The sequence below is a fragment of the Rhinopithecus bieti genome, unplaced genomic scaffold (assembly GCF_001698545.2).
Source record: "Rhinopithecus bieti isolate Rb0 unplaced genomic scaffold, ASM169854v2 scaffold_19, whole genome shotgun sequence".
Taxonomy (NCBI): Eukaryota; Metazoa; Chordata; class Mammalia; order Primates; family Cercopithecidae; genus Rhinopithecus; species Rhinopithecus bieti.
The window spans coordinates 4,168,543-4,176,086 of NW_016803360.1; positions in this window are offsets into that span (position 1 = coordinate 4,168,543).

Consider the following 7,544-nt stretch of genomic DNA (forward strand, 5'->3'; position numbering starts at 1 on the left):
GAAGTTTATTTCTTTTTTTTGTAATTGAATTCAAAGGACCTCTGATGGACTGGGAGGCGCGGTGGGTGGGTGGGGGGAACTGAAATAAATTTAAAACGGTTTAACCTTTTATCATTATTTGTCAATTGAAATCTTAATCTAAATGATATAGATTTACTTGTACATTAAGATACTGACTATTCTATAAAGACCAAGGAAAAAGCTACTCTTGGAGAAATGGTATCATAAGGAACGATAAAAATGTTTATTAGCCGTGAATTTAAATTTTATTGATGGAAGTTTTAAATAGAACTATTGTTGTATTTTTCGTTTTTGTATATTTAAATAAGTTACAATTATGAACATTATAGTTAAAATAGTGGAAAAGGGGAAAGATGTTTACCTTGCATATGTGACAAGCTGGAAAGATAGTCTTCAAGAATCATTTCCTAGAAAACAGGTAGACTTCAAAGTATTAAGCCTCATACTCATAAGTATTCACAAACACCAACTTGAAAATTGAAAACAAGGGTTAAATATAGAAGAACATCTTTCTGAATTTCAGCAGTGGATTTAATTTGCTATGACAAACAGTAGCCATAGTATCCTCCCCTAGGCTAAGCAGCAATAGCAGGGTGTGAAAAGTCATTATTTGCGAGACTCTGGTGTAAATTAAAAATCACACCTTTCTGTCACACTTCTGGCTTCCTTGCGAAGATTAGGACTTAGGGAAAAAATAGAAAATAAAGAAAAAATAAAACAATTCTCTAACTCTAAGATAGAAAGGTATGCAGAGCAGAAGATACTACCTTATAGTCATCGATGGATAAAAGGAAATTTGAAAATAAAATGAGTACTTGGAAATGATCACGTATTTTAAATTTGCAGATTTTACCACAATTCTACTTCTGGGAAAATTATAACGTCATACAAACATAATAACGTTAAAAGCATATAGTTTTGCCCAGTAGTTTTCTGGAGAGTTAATAAAACAATATTGCTGACTAAACAATGTAACATCTTTTGAGTAGTAACTTTACAACTTCTTCTCACATAAATAATGGATATATTATTTGTGATCTTCTACACCATGAAGGCATAAACTATATATCAAATGGGAAAAGATATATCTGGTAGCTTTATTCTGAGCTTCAGAAACATCTGAAAATATTTCAAAATGTGAAGGCAAGCATTATCCCTAAATAGTTGAAGGCACAATAATTTTTAAGAAGAATTAATAATACATTATGTATGAATGCTCCTGCTAAACCATTCCATTATTTGATTGAATTAAAAATCAAGAAAATAAATTTGTATTAAATATTACAGGGCTTCGTCTAACTAAAGCCAAGAAAAGGTAAGACTTCAGCTAAAGCAGCCTGAATATGGGTAAGCTTTATTTAATAAATTTGTCAAAACTACAAAGGAAGATTATAGGGTCACCTGCTGTGAACGTGATTTATAATCTTCAAGGGGCAATCTAACATAAAAACATCAACCACCAAAGAGCACTTTTAAGAAACTATGAAAACTTTTGTCATCTTTCTTTCTATTTGCATTTTAGTTTTATTCCTCTGAAGTCCAAAAGCTGAGACAATAAAAGATTCCTAAAAGTTTTGCTTGCGGCATATGCCGTCTCCTGGATCAATACCTCATTCTGCCCTGAGAAAAAGTATCTCCTACCGTGGCTGAACTTGAAGGGATGAAACATTTACCAAAAATCAGTTCCAGGCTGTGCATGTATAAAAGAAGGAAAATTGAGGTACAAAAACAAGGATGTGGCTGTCACATACAACAATGTCGGGGCAATTCTCTTGGGTAGCAGCCTTGCTACCATGGGAGGTGATAGTGTTGTAGGACTCTTTAGTTCAGCTAAGAGTTGGGTTCTTGTCACACAGCCATGAAATATAAGGCTCATATTCACTTTGAAGGGTGAGAAAAATGGAATTCATTGGGCGAAAAGGAAAAAAAGGGGAAAGAGTGGCTCTCAGCAGAGCGAGAGTCCTGCTAGTATATGCTTCTCACCTCACAGATTGAATTCCAAGTTCCCACACCAGAATAAGAGAGGCCAGGTCCTCCTTGCTGCAAACTGCGTGAACTTCCGTGGCTCCACCCCATTCTCTTAGTGCACAGGCTGGTTGGAGGTTCTCCAGGGACCTCTTCATAGTCGGGTGTCTCAATAGCAGCATGGTGTTCCAGTGGAACGTAACATCTCATCCACTATGGCCTGATGATATTCTTCCAACCATCGCCAGACCACATGAAATAAAAACTGAAATATTCAACTCAAATACTTTGCATATGTTAGTCACCAAGATGTTTACTGACTAGATAGATAGCCCAAAGTGGGGTGGATGATGATACACTAAAGAAGTTAGAAGCCTTACTAAGAAGATAAGATACATAAGATAAGCGGAATATGATATACAACCAACTATGATGGAAGCTTTAGAAAGTACCCTGGGGCTGGAGTTTTCCACAGTGTCCTGGAAGCGAATGGATCTTGATTTGGAATCTAAATAATGGACATAGTTTAGATAGCAAAGAAACTGGAGAAAGCAGGACCAATATAATGAACTCAAAGTAAAAAACCAGAAATATACAAGTCATGTTTTGGAACCTCAGGGAGGACCATGCTGCTTGGAATAGCAACCACATGGTAAGGAACCACAGGAGACAGGGTCTGAAGATTGCAGAAAGGCTTAGAGTGTTAAGAGTTTATAGATATGCTCAAGCTTGGAAGAGTCATTGAACTGAGAGTATGTTCCATGCTTTGGAAAGATGATTTAGGCAGCTGAGTCAAATAAATGACAGAAAAGCATTCTTTCTTGAAGCAAATTGTGTATGAGATGGAAGGCCTTAGCCTTTACTAAACATTCATATGTGCACCAATTTTCCTTCGTTTTTGAAAACATAGATATTTATATTAATGTTTTAAACATTTAAGGAACAAAACTATTAATTTTTTTCATACATCCTGGAGTGACATCTATAAAGCTTGCAGACACCAAGCAGGTGAAACACACCAAAAGGGGCTGTCTGTATCCATTATGCTAAAGCATATGAAACAGTCATTTTTTTAATTATAAGGATTTATTTCTATTTTATTTTTAAAAGATTTTTATTCCCATAGGTTATTGGGGAACAAGTGGTATTTGGTTACATGCGTAAGTTCTTTAGTGGTAATTTGTGAGATTTTGGCGCACACATCACTGGAGCAGTATTCACTGCACCCAGTTTGTAGTCTTTTATCCCTCACCCTTTTCCCCCACCTTTTCCTGAGTTCCCAAAGTCCACTATGTCATTCCTATGCCTTTTCATCCTCATAACTTAGCTCCTGCTTATGAGTGAGAACATACGATATTTGATTTTCCATTCCCGAGTTACTTCACTTAGAGTAATAGTCTCCAATATCATCCAGGTCACTGCAAATGCCATTAATTCATTCCTTTTTATGGTTAAGTAGTATTCCATCATATATATACTGCAGTTTCTTTATCCACTTATTGACTGACGGGGATTTTGGTTGGTTCCACATTGTTGCAACTGAGAATTCTGCTGAAACAGCCGTTTTTGTACATACAAGAATTCAAGATCAGTAATTTCCTATGGCTTAAGTTATTAAAATCTTACTTTTGTGAAGATTAGTGTCTCCGTTGGTTCTTTTATCTAGCAAGACTTATCAGAGTTGTCTGTAATTCACAACACCTCCAATAAATTTGAAGGAAAAAGTGGTCAGCACAGTCATAGTAACTTAAATTTCATATTTTATATATTTTTTTCTTTTTCTTTTTTTGAAATGGAGTCTCGCTCTGTCACCCAGGCTGGAGTGTGGAGTGCAGTGGCACAATCTCAGCTCATTGCAACCTCCATCTCCCGGATTCCAGCCATTCTTTTGCCTCAGCCTCCTGAGTAGCTGGGATTACAGGCGCGTGCCACCATGTCGGGCTAATTTTTGTTATTTTTAGTAGAAACGGGGTTTCACCATGTTGGCCAGGCTGGTCTCAAACTGCTGACCTTGTGATCTGCCCGCCTTGGTCACCCAAAGTGCTGGGATTGCAGGTGTGAGCCACCGTGCCCAGCCAATTTTGTATTTTCAAAGAAACTAAACAATCACCTATCTGGGAGGTTTAGTTAAATTAATGAACAAAATAGCAATGAGCCAGAGTCCCAGAACTTTGGAACCTTTGAGTCGCAAACACCCTGGTGTTTTGGCCTTTGAGTCAAACTTATATGGTTTATCCCTGCTTCTGCCTCGTTGACAGCCAAAGCTTATGGTTCAGCAACACAGATTACAATCCTAGGGGTTTTGCCAGAGATGGTAACTGTGAACTGTGCTATTGAATTTTATCAAAAGCTGGATGTGTGACTGAGAATTCTTGATAGTTTGAAGATGTCATTTACCTTTGTATTAATTTATAAATTCCAACTGATAATCATGCATGGTTATATGTTTTACTTACTATGAGACTAGTTTTCATGTGGAAGAATAAATAGGTAAAATAACTAAAATGCTTGATTTGCACTTCCAGATGTTAAAAGTGTTATACTATTAACAGCATGGTTCTGGAGGAAAACAGAACAGATACTGAAACAGAATAGAAACTTAGAAACATAAATATTCATATGGAAGTACTGAAAAGATCTTCAAAATTGGTGACAAAGAAGGGATTAGTCAATACATTTTGTTGGGAAAATGCCTCATAACACCTACACAATAAATTTCTCAGATAAGTTAAATATGTAAATATGAAAATTAAAAGGGTTTAAAATAATCTAAGATTACATAATAAAATAAAATATTGATAGATTTGAGTAAAAGGAAAACTCATGTGTATATGTATATATATTACAGTTGACCCTTGTGCGACACAGGGGTTGGGACCCTGACTCCACTATGCAGTTGAAAATTTGCATATAACTTTTGACTACTCCCAAACTTAACTACTAATAGCCTACTGTTGATCAGAATCTTAACTGGTAACATAGTCAATTAACACATATTTTGTATGTTATATGTATTATATACAGTACTGTTACAATAAAATGAGTTAGAGAAAAGAAAATGTTATTAAGCAAATAACAAGGAAGAGAAAGCATATTTACTATTTACGATGTGGGTGGAAGTGGATTATCATAAAGATCTTCACACCCATGTTCTCGAGGTGAGTAGGCTGAGGAGGAGGAGGAGGAAGAGGAGAGTTGGTCTTGCTGTCTCAGGGGTGGCAGAGGCAGAAGAAAATCTGCATGTAAGTGAACCTGAGAGGTTCCAACACATTTTGTTCAAGGGTCAACTCTATAATCCATAAAACCAACTAAAAAATTAATATACCAATAGAAAAAAAAGGAATAGGCAATTCTTGCACAAAATTTTAAACCAGTATCTGAAAATCTACATTATTTGCAATAAAAGAATTAAATACCATCTCCATTTATTCCATTGGAAAGTGTGAAAATTAGCAAGAGTGCAAGGTCAAATGTTATCTTACACATTGCTAAGGGGACAACTTGCCCTGTCATATTATTCCCATTTTATAGATGAAAGTCCTGGAGTTCACAGGGTAACTCGCCTAAGGTTCCTTTGCTTGTAAAGGCAAAAGTGATTTGAATCCAATCTATCCAACTTCAAAGGGTACTAATGCAAGCCAAAACATTTAAAATATGTCCACATTCTGACCCCAAAATAGCATTTCTAAGAATGTGCCTAGAGATATTAACAGAAATGAACACAAAAGTGTTTGCCATAGCAATGGTCAGAATAGCAAAGAAATTGGACAGACAAAATTTCCACAATAGGAACTGGCCAATGAAATACAGTAATTTATATTTAAAATAAAATACTACGTAGTAATTAAAATTTTATCTAGAAAATCACAATATAGAGAGAAACAGTCATGGATGTGGTTAACTGAAAATAGATTTAAAACAGTATGATTCAGTTTTGTGGAAAGAATAAAATAAAAGTAGAATGAAATGCTTGGTTACACAAAGACTGGGAAAGCATGTACTAGAAGGCAGAAGTAGTAATCTCTATTTGGAGGAATTAATGTTTTGTTTGTAATCTGCTACTCTTAAATTTTCTCAATGAAAGAATTTTATCTTAATATCAGAAAAGTTAGAGTTTTATAGAGAAAAGGTAAAAGTGATATTTACAGATTACTGTTGGAGAGGCTTTTGGTCCATCTCTTCTAGATCAGAAGATCAAAGGAGAGAGCACCTTCTCCTCCTCCAGGCAAATCTGATTAGTGGGTGTGGTTCTGGTTACTTTGTTTTATCTGAAAATGGAAGATATCACCTACAAATCTGGAATCTTGGTTTCTCTTGAAAATCAAAAGTTCTGGTGATACTGGGTTCATATTTCTGAACGGCAGCAACTGAGTAGTGGCTGCCCCATTGAAAGATAGCAAGACTGGGAGCCTCACAGTACACATAAGGTAAGTTTGAAACAGGGTGGATCTCAGACAGCTAATGTTTGCACCTCTCAAAGGAAGAAGGTTCTGACAAGTGTGACAAATACCCATGTATGTACATATATGTTCACAATAATATATCTTTGACTACACTTAATTCTTCCTTATTTACCTTTCTTAAGCTCCTCGAAGAAATAATACTAACCAGAAAAAAATTTGCTATATCAATCTTAAGGCAGATATAATAATAATGTATTGGAATTTAGACGTTGAATTCAAAGTCAAGGACTCAAAGCTTTGTATCTCAGAAGGTTCTAGTGTCTTCAGGCTTCATTTTCTTTGTAGCTACATCATTGAACTAAAATGCACAAATCTTTATTTAGTAGACACATTGACGGAATGTAATTCCTGTTACATAGCTCAGTGTGTACGTGATAGTGCAGGTGATAGTTGAACGTTTTATAGCTCTGAGTGGTGGCAAGAACTTACATTATTAAACTATTACAGCTATTAAACTATTTTTTTTGGACGTACTCATTTGTTAGAACACATGAAAGGTGATTTCTGTATCCGCCTGTATTGCTCAGCTGGTACAGTCAACCTGGGCTCTCTTAATCTGTTACATTAAGTGCTGGTCTGACTTTGTAGACCTCTACAGGAAGAAGAGGACACAAGGTAGTGGATCTTCTTAATGCAGTGTGACTCAAAGTGAAACTTGGACACGCCCTCACAGATCAGGCGATGGGTGTGACTCCCTTCTTTGGTGCCCTGCAGCTCAAACCCCTAGGGGAGCATGCAGATGGGTAGGTCATGGGGAGCGTGGGCTCCGACCCCATGGCAGCACCTAGGGTTGAGTGTTTACAGCTCCTGAAGCTCTAGTGGGAGTGTGTTACAGTGCATTCTTTCAGCTTAGCTGTCCACAGGTGTCATGTGTTAATCAGCTCAATTAGATCCTCTGCCTTATCACAAGGACAGAAGGCTTTCTGTATCACAGGGTTCTTGCCTTAATGTACCAGAAAATTGAATGAAGTATGGGCTTGGAGAATGAGTGCACAGTTTTACTGAATGGTGGAAGTAGCTCTCAGCAGATGGATGGGATCCACAAGGGGATGGGATGGGAAGGTGGTCTTCCCCTGGCCCGACTCTCCTCCAACC